This window comes from Ricinus communis, chromosome 7 (assembly GCF_019578655.1).
Source record: "Ricinus communis isolate WT05 ecotype wild-type chromosome 7, ASM1957865v1, whole genome shotgun sequence".
NCBI classification, from domain to species: domain Eukaryota; kingdom Viridiplantae; phylum Streptophyta; class Magnoliopsida; order Malpighiales; family Euphorbiaceae; genus Ricinus; species Ricinus communis.
Window position 1 is genome coordinate 17,265,771 of NC_063262.1, and position 16,932 is coordinate 17,282,702.

Here is a 16,932-nt window from a genome sequence, read left to right on the forward strand (position 1 = left end):
GATGAGGATCTTAACACGCATATAGTGAGTTTCTTGGAAATTTTTGATACCTTCAAGATTAATAGGACAATAGACGATGCAATTCGTCTCCGCTTGTTTCTATTTTATTTGAGGGATAGAGCAAAGTGGTGGCTACAGTCGCTACCTCCAAACACTATCACTACTTGGGATTCTTTGGCAGAAAAATTTCTATTTAAGTACTTTCCTCCCTGTAAAATTGCTAAACTTAGGAATGACATATCTTCTTTTGTGCAATTTGATGATGAGTCAATATACGACACTTGAGAGAGATACAAGGACCTACTTAGATGTTGCCCACAATATGGACTACCAATCTGGTTACAGGTACAAAGTTTTTATAATAGTTTGAATTTGGCTACTAAGCAGATAGTAGATGCAGCTGCAAGTGGTTCTTTGAGCAGCAACACACCAGAGCAAGCCCAAAGCTTGATAGAAGAGATGGCCATAAATAATTACCAGTGACATACTACTAGGAGCAGGACAGGACGTCAAGGGAATGTACACGAGTTGGATGCCACTGTAGCCTTAGTGGCTTAAGTGGAGTTGTTGTCCAAGAAGATTGATCAGCTCCAGCTGCCTATCCAATCAGCTCAAGCAGGCTATGAGTTTTATGGTGGCCTACATTACAGTAGCAACTATATATTAGGAGGTACGTTTGCTTCCTCTTCTTCATCTAACCATGAACAGGTGGACTATATGGGGAGTCCGCCTAGGCAGCAGAACAACCAGTACAGCAACACCTATAATACAGGATGGAGAAACCATTCGAACTTTGGATGGAGGAACAATAACAACCGGGGGCTACTAGGATTTCAGCGACTACATTAGCAGCCGCAACAATCTAGTCTCCCACCTCAGTCTCCTCAGACTCAAGAGAAAAATCCTAACTTAGAGGAGCTGATGATGAAGTTTGTGTCCACTTCAAAGACCAGATTCCAGCAGACGGATGCAGATCTTAGAGATCAACATGCCTCCATTTAGAATTTAGAGAATCAAATAGGCCAGATTTCTAGATGTTGGCTGAGAGGTGTTGGGGACTTTGCCAAGTAATACGGAATCCAACCCAAGAGAGCACGTGAAGTCTACCACTTTGGAATTAGGTAAGCAACTATCTAGTTATATTCCTATTCCTGATGATGATGATGTTATGCAGGTAGATTAGGATAGGAAAGATGGAGATAGCAAGGTTATGAAGCCAGAGATGGTAGAAGGCAAGAAGAAGAGTCCTTTGAGGGAATACCAGCTCTCGATCCCATATCCTGCCAGGTTGAAGCAGGAGAAAGTCGATCAGCAGTTTGGTAAGTTTCTTAGCTTGTTTAAACAACTGCGAATTAACTTTTCTTTTGTTGAAGCTATTTCACAAATGCCTATGTATGCAAAGTTCTTAAAGGAGATCCTTAGAAATAAGAGGATTAGAGGACTTGGCAATCATGACCCTAAATGAGGAGTGTTCAATTATACTTCAGAATAAATTGCCATTAAAGAAGTGTGATCCAAGGAGTTTTAGAGTCCCTTGTGTGATTGATGATTTGACAATTAGCAATGCTTTAGCTGATTTAGGAGCTAGCATTAATTTAATGTCATACAATCTGTTTACCAAGTTAGGGCTGGGTGAGACTAAACCCACTAGGATGAGCATACAGTTAGCTGATAGGAGGACTGTTAAGTATCCTAGGGGTATTATAGAGGATGTACTTATTAAGTTGACAAATTTATATTTCCTATTGATTTTATGATCATAGGCATAGATGGTGAGAGTAATGTACCTTTAATTCTAGGTCGACCTTTCCTTGCAACGTCTAGGGCTATTATAGATATTTGTGATGGAAAGCTTGAACTTAGGGTAGGAGATGAAACTGTCACTTTTGATTTGAACAATTCTATGAGACAGTCCTTAGATCATGATGATACTGTGTTTCTGTTGATGTACTTGATGATGTTATTAATACACAGTTACATGAGATATTGCTTGATGATCTTTTACAAGTTGCCTTGCAGGCAAAGGATGAGCATGAGCTATCTAATGAGAGTGTGTTGGAGCAACTTGCATTTTTGTTAGCTAATGAACCAAGTAAGAATACTGATAAGTTTGTTGAGATTGACGGGGTAGGTGTGCAGAAATTAAGGCCATCACTTTAGGAACCACCAGTCCTTGAGTTGAAAGAGCTCCTAAAGCATGCATATCTGTATGAGGACAATAGGTTGCCTATCATTCTAGCAGCGGACTTGACACCCAAGGAGAGGGAGATTACTTTGGCCTCTCTTAGAAAGTACCAGAAGGCATTTGCTTGAAAAATTGCTGACATTCCTGGGATTAATCCTAGCTATTGCTTGCATAAGATCCTTATGGAGGATAGTTACAAGCCAGTGGTGCAACCACAATGCAAACTGAACTCGAACATGAAGGAAGTGGTTAAAAAGGAGGTAATTAAACTTCTTGATGCATTTTTTATTTACCCCATCTCTGATAGTTCCTGGGTTAGTCCTGTGTAGGTGGTTCTCAAGAAGAGAGGTATGACTATTGTTAAAAATGAGAAGGATGAGCTTACATCGACTAGAATAGTAACGAACTTTCGAGCTTGCATAGATTACAGGAGGCTAAATGATGCCACTCGAAAGGACTATTTTCCCCTTCCTTTTATTGACCAAATATTGGAAAGATTGTCTGGGCATATATTTTACTGCTTTCTAGATGGTTTTCTAGGTTATTTCCAAATTTCCATTGCACCTAAGGACCAAAAGAAGACAACCTTTACTTGCCCATATGGTATGTTTACTTATAGGAGGATGCCATTTAGATTATGCAATGATATGTGACTTTTCAAAGGTGTATGATGGTGATCTTCCATGACATGATTGAGGAGTCCATGGAGGTCTTTATGGATGATTTTTCTATATTTGGTAACTCTTTCACTCACTGTTTGCATAATCTAGAACGCATGCTTGAGCGTTGTGTGGATTCTAACCTAGTCCTTAATTGGGAAAAGTGTCATTTTATGGTTAGGGAAGGTATAGTGTTGGGGCATAAAATTTCGCATCAGAGGATGGAGGTCGATAGGGCCAAGGTGGATACTATTGCTAAATTACCCCCACCTAGTTCAGTTAAGGCTATTAGGAGCTTCTTAGGTCATGCAGGTTTCTATAGGAGGTTCATTAAGGACTTCCCTGAGATTGCTAGATCTTTAACTCAATTGCTTGTAAATGATTAGCTTTTGTATTTTCTGATGATTGTTTGCAAGCTTTTAAGTTGTTGAAGGAGAAACTAACCACACCCCTAATTATGGTTTCACCTAATTGGGAGCTGCCATTTGAGCTTATGTGCAATGCTAGTGATTTTACAGTTGGAGTTGTTTTAGCACAGAGGAGAGATAAAAAGTTGCAATAAATCTACTATGCTAGCAAGACAATGATTGATGCGTAGGAGCACTACACCACCACTGAAAAGGAGCTTCTAGCTGTTGTTTTTGCATTTGACAAGTTCATATCTTATTTGGTGCTATCAAATACAGTGGTCTACATGGACCATTCCGCACTCAGGTACTTGTTTAGTAAGAATGATGGAAAGCCTAGACTCATTCATTGGATTCTGTTGTTGCAGGAATTCAATATTGAGATCAAGGATAAGAAAAGTGCTAAAAACTTGGCAGCGGACCACCTTTCTAGGCTAGAAAACCCGACTTTGGAGGCACTTGATGAGAGGGCGATTAATGACAATTTTTCGGATGAGTTCTTATGCTCAGGTTAGATTAATTTTGATATCCCTTGGTTTTATGATTTTGCAAACTATCTGGTTGCTAAAGTCCTTCCGAAAGGTATGGCATTTTAGCAAAAGAAGAAATTCTTTTCTGAATTGAAATACTACATTTGGGAGAACCCTTTCTTGCTTAGACTTTGTGCAGATCAAGTTATTCGACGATATGTACACGGGGAGGAGATCCTCCACATTTTGAGGCATTTCCATGAAGGACCAACAAAAGGTTATCAAGCTGCAAATCACAACTAAGAAGGTGCTAGACTCTAGATTCTATTGGCCGATGATCTTTAGGGATGCTAGAGTGTTTGTTCAAGTTTGTGATGCATGCCAAAGATCAGGTAACATCTGTACTCCTGATGAGATGCCCCAAACGAGCATTCAAGCTGTTGAGATTTTTGATGTTTAGGGCATCAACTTCATGGGACCCTTTCCTTCTTCCTATGGTAATAAATATATGTTGGTTGTCGTTGAGTACTTTTCTGAGTGGAGAGAAGCGTAAGCTTTTCCCATTAATGATGCTAGAGTAGTTACAAGATTCCTCAAAAAGCTGTTTGCTAGGTTTGGGACACCTAGGGCTCTTATTAGTGACAGGGGGACTCATTTTTGTAATGCCCAGTTAGAAAAGGTGCTTAAATGCTATAGTTATCACCTAGGTTTTCTACACTCTATCACCCATAAACTAGTGGGCAAGTGGAGGTTACTAATAGAGGTTTGAAACAGATTTTAGAGAAAACTATAGGGTGAGTAGGAAGGATTGGGCGGTGAAGCTAGATGATGCCTTGTGGGTATTTAGGACAGCCTATCGTACTTTAACTAGTTTTACACCATATAGGCCAGTTTATGGGAAAGCATGCCATTTGCCTGTTGAACTAGAGCATAAAGCATTATGGGCTTTGAAAACTTGCAATTTTGATGTTGTTAGTGCAGGTAAACATAGACAGTGGCAGCTTAACGAGTTGGATGAGTGGCACAATCAAGCATATGGCAACTCCTTAATCTATAAGGAGCATACTAAAAACTGGCATCACAAGAGGCTAAGGAGCACCAAGGAGTTCCAAGTTGGGAAAAGTGTATTATTGTATAACTCATGACTCTGATTCTTTCTTGGGAAGCTAAAGAGCCATTGGTTAGGACCGTTCACTATCCAGCAAGTTTTCCCATATGGCACAGTGGACTTGCACCATCCAGAGAAGGGAAACTTCAAGGTCAATGGGCATAGGTTGAAGCATTACTTTGGTGATTCATTGGAGCTCGAGAAGCCAGTCAATCTTGTATTCCATCAACAAGAGTAGCTCAAGCATTATGAGTCCAGCTAAATGACTCGAGACAAAAAGAGGCGCTTTTGAGAGGCACCCCAACATTTATTTTATGTTTTTTGACATTTTGATAATTGGTTTTGGAACATTTTCTTAGTTTTAGTCTTCATTTTCATTTAATTTTTAAGTTTTATATGCCATTTGAGTGTTTTGTTCATTCTTTTTATTTCTTCTATTCTGCCTTTGAATTGCCCTATTTGCTGCTGTTTTGTATGTTTGAACTTGTTGGATTATGAGCTGGTTTGATGAATTAGTCATTATGCTGTTGAATTGGAAATTGACTAATGCAAGTGTGCTGAGAATGCATAATGAAATGATATGCTATTGTGATGTTGTGTTATGCTGCTGTAATATTATACTTTATCATTTTGCTGTCTTACTATGTTGGAATGTGTTGAGATTGCGTAATGTAGATGTGCTTGTAATGTTAAATTGTTGTTAAACTACTACTGTTATTGTATTTTGACTTTGCTGACTTTCACAAGTATTTTCCACCTCCAGCAGCCGATGATGCACCTCCTCCAATACAACCACCACCGCCACCAGCCGAGGCACCACCACCACCACCACCAGCCGAGGCACCGCCACCTCCACCACCGCCACTAGCCCAACAGGATGAGTAGGGTAGTATTTCTTCATATTTATCTCTTTTCCTTTTTGTACTTATTATGTTGCTTCCCAACTCCTTTACACACTCCAAACAGTGTATCCTTCAAGTGTGGGGTGGGTAAGCTGTTATTTTGGCTTTTCTTTTTATGTTTTTCGATTGTTGTTTATTGTATTATTGATGATGTATATATTTAGGATACTTAGGATGTTTATTAGCTTTTTGTTTATCTTCGAAAGATTAATAGTTATGATTATGAGCATGTGATTTTCCTCCTTATTGTTTGTTGCTTTTGGAATATTATTGAGCAATTCTTAAGTTTATCATAATGGTTAGGTTAAACCACTGTTACTTGACCATTCTTTAAGTTAGTTAATTTGAATTTGATTAGTTGTTGTGTTTTGTGTATGAATTGATTAAATGATGATTTGATTGATGTTATTTGGACACCTTATGCAAATTATCACACTTAAATTGTGAGTTTTTGAACCTAATTAAGCATACATCATAAATACTCCTTTCTTTTTCTTGTTTGAGTGTGCATTGTATTCTTCTTATTTCTAGAACTTGCTCGGTAATGCTTGTTGATGTCACATGAACAATCAAATGTTATGAAATGATAAGGGCACTTAAGATTCACCATTATAGTTAAAAGCCAACCTGTGAATGTTTTCCATTAGTTAGCCAAGTTTGAGCCTATCCACTTTCTTCATTTTTACCATTTTTCTTTATCATCACACTTTGTTAAGCCTTTCGTTTGTTGATCCCTATCCTATTTCTGAAATTTTTGCAATGTGTTCATTGAGTTGTTGGATAAAATACCAGTTTTATTTGTACTTTAAATTCACTAGGTCATTTAAAAATTTGGTTTAGATGCTCCATTCAATCCAAAGTAATTATGTTCTATTGTTTCTTCTTCAAAGAAAAAACAATTCTTTATTAAGTATTCATTCATTTTTCACTTTTTCAGCATCTTGTTTTAGAGACTTGGGAACTATAGTGAATTTAATTATCTTTGTTTGGCATGTAATCCTTTTTTAGTTGAAATTGTGGGTAAGGAATTGCAAAAGTCTAGAAATTATTTACACTTCACTTCCAAATTCCCATACCTAAACCTAAACCCCATTACAACCCTTGTGAAGACCCTTTGATTGTGATATTTGATTATTTGCAGTAGTGGAGATGGGATTTATGAGCAAGCCTATGGTAAGTAAGTTGAATATAATTGCTTTGAGGGATTAATGACTACCTTTTAAACACCGAATGCATAGAGTGATCCTTTGTGAGGAATATGGTTTCTTGAATATTTGATGTTGAATGTATTATTTAATTTTCTCATACACAAACATGATCATTACTCTTGTTTAGATTGCTAGTTTAGTTTTTGGTTTAGTTTCAATTTGAGATAGATTGAGTGTTGCTTAATTATAATCCAATGCATGAATTTTAAGGAGGGTTGATTGCATGTTTATGATATAAACTGTTGATTGCTTGAAGACAAGCAAAAGCTTAAGTGTATGGTGATTTGATATCCTTGATATTACACATGTTTACATGCTTGATTTTGAGTTGTTTTCAGAGCAAATTATGTGTTTTTGTATCAGAATCACCCTGTTTTAGTTTCCTTTGTATCCCAGGTGTTTTCCTAGGTACATCATCAAACTTAGAGAGAAATCAGACCAAAATCAAGGATAAACGGATGAATCTAGCGTGTTAGACTGTTCAACACACCCATGCTGAGAAGCACGATTAGGGTTAGAGGGTGTGCTGAGATTCCTTACCTATGGCGAGAAGAAACAATTTGCAACATGGTTTTCGAGAGTAACACAGCTAGGAGCATGCCCGTGCTGTGCAGCACAGCCTAAATCCAAGCTCTGTTGAAAGAAGGCCAGATGTACAATTTTAGCCAACACGACATGGATCCAGGCCGTGCAGGTCAGCACAGGCCAAATCTAAGCCGTGATGGATCCCGAAGCCTGATTTAAAAGAAAAGAGAAAGAAAGAGAAATGGATTATGAAGGAAGAGAACTTTGGGGTATTCATGATAGACTTTGAGAGCAACCTTCTAGACGATCAAGAAGAGGAACATAAAGATGAATTCCACTTCAACATCATCCAAATAGCTATTCTTAAGGATTGGATTGAAGATTCAAAGGAAAGGAGGAGATCTTGAGCTGCAGAGATTGGATTCAGAGTTATTCAAGAGGGGGATATCATTTCCGTCATTTGAGAAATTGGTGTACATGTTCTTTTGGATTCTTGTTTACTTTGTATTTGATTCTTGTATTAGTTTAATCATGAATATGTGTAACTAATCTTATTAAACCTATTTGGGGGTGATCTTTAGTTATGCTAGGCTTGTTTTATGCTTAATTGATTGAATTGTTGATTTAAGATTATAGTTTTCATTCAAGTATAATAAAATCTATTGTTTCTTTTCATTGTTGAATCAATTTGAGAACTCCTTTGTAATTTAAAAATTCAATTAAGTTTGGACAACTGCTTATGTGATTAAGTGATTTGCATCTTAGAGATAAGTGTAATAGACATTCTTATTAGCGGTAATTTAGAGATTAATGCTATTCTAAAATCAATTGTTAGGAAGAGATTCCAACTTTAGATCTTTAGGATTAGGAATTGGTTAACTCGAGAGAGAGGCTAATTCATTTAAGAAATTATCCATAGATTGCAATTCTTAATCAAACAATTCATAAATTATTGTTGTTAAGCCGACTAGCTAAAGGAATCCCCAATTGGGTTAACTCATCTCATTGTCTTTTTCAAACTTTCATTCTCTTCGTTAAAATTTAGTTTTCATTTGCATTCTCAATTATTTTAAGTTAATGATCTTCACCACCTTTTGATCGGTTAGATAATAGGAATAATGTACTAGCAGTAGCTTCTCAGTTCTTATAGGATATGACATTGATACTTGCCATAGCTAGATTAAATTCGATTGTTGCACTTGCTTGTAGATTGTTAGTCGTGTTTAGCACGCATCAAGGCATGATGCTCGAGTCTTTTGAGGGTGCCTAGGGTGCGATGCCTGAGTTTTTTGAGGGTGCTTGAGGTATGATACCCAGGTCTTTTGAGGGTTCCTTGAGCGCCATGCCAAGGTCTTTTATTGAAAGTGTCACGGGCGTGATGACTTGGTCTTATAGGGATGCTTGGGGTGCGATGCCCAAGTCTTTTAAGGGTTCCTGGGGCGCGATGCCAACGTCTTTTGAGGGTTCCTTGGGTGCAATGCCGAGGGTTTTTTAGGGTGCCATGGGTGATGTTGTGGTCTTTTGATGGTGCCTAAGGAGCGAAATGCAGGTCATTTATGGAAGGTGCCTTAGGCATGATGCCGAGGTCTTTTGAGAGTGCCTTGGGCGCAACGCCGAGGTCTTTTGAGGTGCCACATGCGTGATGCCATGGTGTTTTGAGGGTGCTTGGGGCGCAATGCCAAGTCTTTTAAGGATGCTTGAGGCATAATACTTAGGTCTTTTAAGGGTGCCTAGAGTGCAATGCCAAGGTCTTTTGAGGGTGCCACAGGCCCAATGTTGTGGCCTTTTAAGGGTGCCTAGGACGTGATGCCTAGGTCTTTTATTGAAGGTGCCTCGGGTACGATGCCAAAGTCTTTTGAGGATGTCTCGGGTGCAATGCCGATGTCTTTTGAGGGGTGTTCTAGAGGCAAATAGGCGGTATGTTGTACTTGAGAAGAATAATAGCTTATGGTTAGTATTTTATATTGAATGGGGGGTGTGGCAATCATACCTGAATTGCTATGTTAAGGCGGCATCTTTCGTTGCCCAGGTCGGGCCTATGTCCGAGCCATGGGGATTGTTTGAGCGTTCTAGCTTGATATCTTATGTTAACAGGTTTATTCATGAATGCATGATTTCATTCTAATTTATGCATGATATGTTTGCATTCAGGTAGGAGGAAGGACACCGTCAGGTAGAGGCTTCAAGGATTCCCGAGAGTATGCATGACCTACCGCTCTTGGCCACTCATTGCAGAATTGACCTTGTACAGTTTTCCCTCGTTATAGTTTCCCAATCCTTTGGTCGGATTCCCACTACTTCTAGTTGGTTTAGTCGCTGATACTTTGGCAGTAGATCTCATGAATTTGTGGATGAATGTCTGATGATATGCAATCGAATCTTACTTCTTGCTTTAGCTACTTAGCTACTTAGGTTTTGATTTGAATGAGTCTGGAGACTATGCTCTTGCCTTGCAGATGCTTGTCTATCAAGTCCTCGTGGGAAGAGATAGGGGAGATGCCTTTTATAGGAGCCTACTTGTGAGCCATACCCTCGTTCTTTTCCTTATTTTTACTATCATTTTTTTCGCTTTCTTTTTCTTTTCTTGCTCTAATTTTTTTTCGCCCTTCAGGTTTTCGATTTAGCAAGCCATTTTGCCTTAATTGTTGCCTAGGTCGCCCTTTTTTTTTGGGTTTTCAACCTAGCAAGCTAGCCTTAACTTTTGCCTAAGTCTCTCCTTTAGGGGCTTTTCAACTTAGTAGACATCTCTCTATTTTTATTTCTCTTTTTTTTAATTATTTTCTTTAGCATATGGCTGCACAAGGTGCGGGAGTCACTTTCCCCCCCTTGATTGCATCTTGAGGTGATGAATTCTTGGTTATCATATGCGTTGCTGCTCCCTGTCATGTCCATTCACAAGATATTTCACACTTCTATTAATTGAACATTTTGAAGATTAACTCATAAGCATATTGCCATTCAATGTGATGTCGTCATACAATTTAATTCAAGCATAATTATTGTCAAATCCATGAGCCTGGCTGAACTCCAGTCGTCAGCCAGCCTTTTTAGGTTTTCTGACTGACTATTTTCTCTAGAATGCACTAAATTTTGCTTAGGTCTCTTTGCTGGATCTTTGAGCCTAGCAGGCTTTTCTCTTTATTGTATTTTTATTTTAGTTAACTTTTGAATCAGATGTTGTCTTGCCTGACTTGGTGAACTATACCCTTGTATAGCCTATTAGCCTTGTTATAACTTGGGGAGAGGTTTTGAGTTGGTGAGTAGGGTTTTCTTTTGTGTTTGCATCAAGTATTTTATTTTCTTTTTCATTCTTTTCTTTTTTTTGTTTTTTTTTTCTTAGGGTTCAGAGTCAAATTAGTTGGCTTAGTCTTTTGTCCTATTTTGCTTTTGAGCTTTAGGCTTATTTTTGGGCTCAACTGGTTTGGCATGGGTTGAGGTTTAGGCTAGGTATGTTTCTTAAGGATTCAAGCAGGACAACTTTGTCTTTTTATTCCATATTTTCCTTTTCTTTTTCTTTTCTCTTCCTCCTTTTTCCTTTTTTTTTTCTTTTTTCTTCTTTTCTTTTTTCGTCTTTTCTCACCCCTCCCTTAGGAGTTAAGCTATCTTGTAAATGCAACCTCAATTATGCTTGAATCAAATGAATGATGGGGTATAGAAAAGTAATATGCAAATAGAATAATCATAAAAATTCTTGATTAATAATATGCAAAATGTTTGTATAAATAAACGGGACGAGTCGTATTGTCCAGCCTGTAGGTCCTCTTGTCGAACTCAACCTCTTTAATATTAATAGCATAATCCCTCATATCCTCAAAATTCTTGATGGATAGGGAGCCACCTTATCATAAAGGTGAGGTAACAGACCCCTTATGGTGAAGCGCACTCGATCCCTTTTTGTTGACTGGGTGGTCATCCTTGCCACTTTAGCGCATAATCGCAAGCTGTAGTCGTGTTTAGTTTCATCAGAGAGCTGTTGGGTGGCTTCCAAGTCCCGCGTGCTTACTTCGACCTTAGTATTGTACCTGTATTGGCCCATAAATCTCCCGGCCATATCTTTCTAGTCTTGTCTGACTTCCTCATCCAATTGGCAGTTCTATCAGGGTGCAGCTCCGATTAAGTAGAGACCAAAGTACTGGACTATTTATTGCCTCGTCAGGTTGGAACAAGTAGACATGCCGACACGATATGCATTCAAGAAAGCTTAAGGATCACTGAACCCATCAAATTTTTCCAGGCCGGGGAGATTCACCCTTCCATTAGTAGTGTTCGACACAAACTCTTCGATTTCTTCAATAGCTTCCCATCCTTTCAGCTTGAGCAACTTCTGCCTCTTATCCATCTACTTTCTCATTTCCTCCAACTTAGGGTTCTTTACTGAAGGTAAAGGAAGAATACTAGTGAGCCTTAGTAAAGATGCTGAAAGGACTTGCACCTCATCATCACCATACACGCGTTCATCAGAATTACTGCCATTTCCTCTTTCCTTTTCCACGACAAGAGTAGTAAAATCCAGAGTAATGTGCGGGTGTCTATCGTTGTTAGTGTTGTCGACATCGGCTGTAGCAGCACTACTGATGCTTGCATTTCTGGTGGCCATGACTAATTTTAGGAGATCTAACTACTCTTTTGTAATATCTGAAATTTTTATATATTTAATAATAATTTTTTTTATTTAAAATTAATTTAATTTAACTTTTACTTGGTCTAGTTGGAATAATTTAAATGGAAATTTTGAATTTTAATATTAGACTAATAAAGGAGTCATTCTTTCTATATCCTATTAGTTTGAATTTTTAAGAAATTAATTAAGTAAATTATTTGAGAAATAATTATATTTTTGGTTATTCAAATTTTCTCCAAATGCATATTTATATAAATAAAATTATATATTAGAAAATTGTGGAGAAATTGTAAAGGGTGTTTTTATAAAAGGAATTTAGGGAAAATAGGTATTTTAATTAACTAGTGGTATTAAATTTTAAGTTGGAAAATATTTACCAAATTGATTATTTAAATTAATTGTGTTAATATTAAATTGAAAATTTATTTTTGGATGAGGATTTAAAAGTGTAATTTCATTAATATAGGGTTTTAATGGAAATTTGGATGTTTGGTATTTTTGTAAATAAATGTGTCGGCAGGGGTATTTATGTAATTGTGTATTTTTAATAATTCTAATTTGGCCCAAATTAATTAGCTAGGGGCTTAATTGAAAGGCTAAAAAAAGTTTAAGGCTTAATTGAAAATTCTGCAGGATGAAATTGTAAGTAATTAAGAAAGTTGAGGGACCAAAATGTAATAAGAAAAAGTTCAGGGGTCAAATGTCGGTATTGAAAGGAAAGGAATCGGGGAAGAAGGCAAAGGATAGAGAGAGGTGTCAGGGAGCGAGAGAATCATGCGGGGATGAGGAGATCGTGTCGGGGCCGGTGTCGGCGGCGGCGGTGTTAGTAGGCGGCGGAAGTGTGCAAGAAGGGGCAGCGGCTTTCGAAGGCCGTTCCAGCTGTTTCCGGCGGTCTTTCCCGCCGATCTTGGTGGCGATCGGCTCCCCTCGAAAAGAGCTTCCTTTTGGCGGTAGCGGCGTCTGTTTTGGTGGCCGGAGGAGGGAGTTTCAGCGAAGTAGGTGGCAGCATCATTTTCTGGTTTTTTCGGCGAGCTCCGGTGGAGGATGGACGATCGAAGGACGTATCCCGACTCTCCTCAGCTCAAGCTTCGCAATGGCACCGGTTTCGTGGCGATCGGACTCCGTTTACGAATCGACGGTCGAGATCGTCCGAAAATCTCTCCTGATGATCGGAGGTCAGATCGAAAAATCGAAAGCAGGGATCATTGTCAATGCGTCGTTTCGAGTACGATGGTGTGTTCGGATCGTCGATCGGACTCCCGCGGTAATTTTCTTTAGCCCGTTAATTTTGGAATTCTTGGTGTACTTATGTGTCTATTGATTGTGTTGAGTATTAGATGATATTTGTGAGTCAAAAATAATTGTCTGTCAGTTTGCCTGCCTCGTGTTTTTTGCTGTGTAGCGGAGTTGAGAAAAATAGTGAAGTTTGGGGACCCGACTCCCGTTGTTTTGATTGTTGGATATTTGAAGTGTTTTTCTGGCAGGTCCTGAACCCGTTTTACGGGAGGTAAATGTCCATATTGTAGGGGAGGTTCTGCCGAATTTTTGGTAGAATTTACCGAGTCGAGATTCTTAGATAGTCAGTCCTAGGAGTCTAGACTTAGGGTCAATTGTAATTGTTTAACATAATTGATAAATTGTTTTCCGTGATTAGATGATCTGTCTGTTCGGCTCGCTCCAAACGAGGCACCGGAGCAGAGCTAGGAGGTTACCCAATTCTGTGAGTTAAAGTCATTTAATCATTGCACTATTGCTAAGTCTGATTTTAATATGCTATTTTAGAATTTATGCTTAATATGATTATTAGTATCGCAATATAAATGATTTCATTTGATTATTAATTATTGAAAATAATATAAATATTATTATTAGTAATGTTATAATAATACAAACGTTATTATTTTTCCTCACGAATTGCACGTTGCTTTACCCTAAATCTTTAATCTTTACTTCGATATGTGTTGGATGATTTCATTAGACAATGATATTTATTAAATGTGATGATTGCGATTTGGGAAATGTGGTTGTAGAATATGCCACCTGATGGGTTACATCAGGACCGCGTGCGCACCGGTAATGTTCATGGACAGGTAATAAGATTATGATGAGTTTTGCCCTGGTCGAGCATGGCTCTTTGGGCTGATTTAAGTAAATTGTCGGAGGTAAGGTTCCTGGTCGAGCGATGCTCTCTGGGCGCCGACTTGGATGGAATCAAGTGTTCAGGCCGGAGGTAAGGTCCCTGGTCGAGCTCTGGGCGCTGGCTTGGTTGGAATCAAGTGTTCAAGCTGGAGGTAAGGACCTTGGTCGAGCTTTGCTCTCTGGGCGCCAGACCTGTTGGATTAAGAGAGCCGAAAGGCTATTAGAATTTGGGGTTAGGGTTCTACTGAGCCACTCGTCCCGTAAAAGTAAAAATATATTTTTATTTATTTATTTATTATGGTATGATTATAATATGAGTTGTATTTACGTGCATGGTTTGATATACTGATTCGAATAATTAATATTTTCTGTGAAGACTACAATAGTCTCTAGATTATTTGATTTTAACTCACTCTCGGGGTAGCGGTCTCAATTTATTTTTCCAAATCGTGTTAGTCTTCCATGACTCTTATTGATGCTTGACTCTTTCGTCATCGGGTGGTGTTTGATTTGGTATGTCAAATTGTAAAAATCTTAGATTCTCCATAATAGAAATAGTAGAGGTATCAATGGTAATTTTCTGAGTTTCGGGTCTCGCCTAATTTTTCTTGCAGATCGAAGTAATTATGTAAAATGTAACTATTAAGATAATTTGTGGCTTTAATAATATTAATTTGAGATGAGATTTGATTGAGTTAGTGAGTGTCAGGCTTACTACGGGATTCGGTGGCCTTAAGCCTACCCATTCCCTAGTGTCGGTCACGGGTCCACAGAGTGGGTCGTGACATCTTTGATGGTCTCTATTAGGTCTTTCATTTGATCTTTAACAACAGCCATCTCAGCTAGTAGTGTTCGTACATCAGCAGAACTACTTCCCTTAATTTCTATTTGTTCACGTGTCGGTCGCCCTACCCTTCTATACCCAAGCAATGATGATGCAACTGCAACCATAAAGGGTTAGAATGTGCATATGGAATGTAAATTCAAATGCATATATGCATGATATGCAAAAGAAAGGAAAACATCAGACAAAGAAAAGGGGACTAGTAAGGATATATAAAAATTCAAAGTATAAGATTTAACACAGGAGCAAAATTTTGTCAAGTATTTACATGCAAAACTCCCCCACTTCGAAGTTCATGGCAAGGTCTCACTCTTTACTAGGACTTTTGGTTTCGGCATAACTACCAACTAGGGATAGTAATACCCACTCTTTTTCCTCCGACACATGATCACGACTTTCTTTGAAAATAAGTGATATGATTCCCTAATATTCAACAAGGAGTTGTGTTAAAAACCTTGTGTTGATTACCGGGAAGAGGGTCAATTATTTTGAAAGAATTTTGCCTTTGTGCATCGGGAGACTTGGAATGTTAAGAGAAAATCGAGGGTTTAGCCGCGTATTCACCTGCTTTACAATAAGTCTCCTCGGGTTTACCCATTGAACGTGTTGATTAGAGCCATACCGAAACCAAAGTGTAATACCCAAAAAATATTAAAATAAATTAAATAATAAAATAAATAATAATAATAATAATAATATATTTTTTCTCTTTTTTGCTCTTTTTCTTTCCTCTCCTCCCCCCTTTTCCTCCTCTCCTCCACTTTTCCCTCCCCCTTTTCTCCCTTACACCGCCCCTCTTTCCCCTCTTTTCTGGGCCCATCACCATCGCCTTCTTTTCCGCTTTCCTCTCGTTGCCGATGCTGCATAGAGAAAAAGGCATCCCTCCCTACCGAAACGGTCCATTGCCTTCCACCATTCGACCGTCCGACGCTGAATTTGGGTCCCTCACCACTTAAAACCCCTGAAACAAGCCTCCCCCGCCGTTATCCACCGCCGGTAGCCTCGGAGGAGCTTCACCAAAGCTGAATCTTTTCAGCCCTGATCCGATACCTTTCGACGGACTTCCGACCGAAACTCTTGTGTTTTCGGACTCCCGCAACTCAAGCTTCACGTAGGCACTTCCAGATTCAAATTCCGACATCGTTGACAGGACCAGCTTCCGGACTTCGGCATTTTTCGAACGTGCGAAATTTTGAAAGTTCGGCTCGATATAATTTTATTTGGACCTCAAATATTATGTTATAATTTTAGAAAAATATTGTTGCTATTAATTATAAATTATAGATAATATAAATTTAATTGGATTTAGTTAGTTTTGATCTGTGGTATGTTGTGAAGTTAGGAAAAATAATGTGTTTTGGTGGCCCAACTCCCATTGGTTGATTTCAGAATATTTGAAGTGTTTCTAATAGGTTCTGGACCCGTTGTACGGGGGTAAATATCCACAATTTAGAGGAGGTTCTGCCAAATTTTTGACAGAACTATCGAGTGTGAAATATTTTAAGTTAGTCTAATCTAAGAGTCTAGGCCTAGGAAAATTTAAGAATGTTTATTAACTGAGTGTTTTCGTGAATAGATAATCTGTCCATCCTGCCAGCTCCACCCGAGGCATAGGAGCGGACTCCGGAGCGTGATAGAACTATGAGTTAAAGTCATATAATCACTGTGCCATTGGTAATGTCTAAATTTAATGCGATGTTTAGTGATTAATGTTTAATATGGTTATCATTATTGTTATTATAAATAATTTCATTTAATTGATAATTATCACAAATAGTATTAGTATTATTATTAGTAAATTAATTTCATTATTTCAAATTAATTAATATTATTTTAATGCTAGTATTATTATAACTACTTATAA

At 38.3% G+C, this 16,932-nt stretch overlaps 1 non-coding gene across 1 annotated transcript; it reads right to left on the reverse strand.

The window, feature by feature from the left end:
- Positions 1 to 222: 222 nt before the first annotated feature.
- On the reverse strand, positions 223 to 329 carry LOC112533864. Its single transcript, XR_003078217.1, has one exon. It is a non-coding gene; the product is annotated as a small nucleolar RNA R71 (small nucleolar RNA).
- Positions 330 to 16,932: the final 16,603 nt, after the last annotated feature.